General features: G+C 31.9%; 1 non-coding gene across 1 annotated transcript; it reads left to right on the top strand.

The window, feature by feature from the left end:
• The first annotated feature begins 600 nt into the window (after positions 1-600).
• LOC134735950 (U6 spliceosomal RNA) lies at positions 601-707 on the top strand. Its single transcript, XR_010119553.1, has one exon. It is a non-coding gene; the product is annotated as a U6 spliceosomal RNA (small nuclear RNA).
• Positions 708-922: the final 215 nt, after the last annotated feature.

Here is a 922-nt window from a genome sequence, read left to right as displayed (position 1 = left end):
AATAAGAATATACTGAAGAACAAATAGACATAGTCTCTGACCAATTTGAATCTGAAACTAAATTTGGAAGAAAGAATAAATTAGTGAATAATTATTTAGGTATATGATTATGAAATATGCTAAACTGAAATAAAGTATAGGTACTGCAAGAAACCAGAATTGAAAGGCCTGCATATGTGGAATATTGAAACTGGACCCCTTCCTTATATCATATACAAAAATTAACTCAAGATGAATTAAAGACTTAAACGTAAAACCTAAAACTATGAAAACACTGGAAGTTGACCTAGGAAACATCATTCTGGGCATAGGACTAGCAAAGATTTTATGATGAAGACACCAAGAGCAATTGCAACAAAAATAAGAATTGACAAATGGGACCTAATTAACCTAGAGATCTTTTGCACAGTAAAAGAAACTATCAACAGAGTAAACAGACAACCTACAGAATGGGAGAAGATTTTTGCAAACTGTGCATCCAGAAAAGGTCTAATATCCAGAATCTCTAAGGAATTTAAACAAATATACAAGAAACAAACAAACAACAGCATTAAAATGTGAGCAAAAACATGAACAAACGGTTTTCAAAAGAAGACCTACGTGCTCGCTTCGGCAGCACATATACTAAAATTGGAACGATACAGAGAAGATTAGCATGGCCCCTGCGCAAGGATGACACGCAAATTCGTGAAGCGTTCCATATTTAAAAAAAAAAAAAAAAAAAAAAAAAAAAAAAAGAAGACCTACATGTGGCAAACAAGTATATGAAAAAATATGCTCCACATCACTAATCATTAGAGAAATGCAAACCAAAACCACAGTGAGATACCTCCTCCCACCAGTCAGAGTGGCTATCATTAAAAATTAAAAAAAAATAAAAAATTTAAATTTAAAAATTTAGAAAAACAAAAAACAGATGCTG

Source organism: Symphalangus syndactylus, chromosome 2, assembly GCF_028878055.3.
Source record: "Symphalangus syndactylus isolate Jambi chromosome 2, NHGRI_mSymSyn1-v2.1_pri, whole genome shotgun sequence".
Classification (NCBI taxonomy): Eukaryota; Metazoa; Chordata; class Mammalia; order Primates; family Hylobatidae; genus Symphalangus; species Symphalangus syndactylus.
Note: the sequence above shows the minus strand (reverse complement) of the source record. Positions and strands in the feature narration are given on the sequence as shown.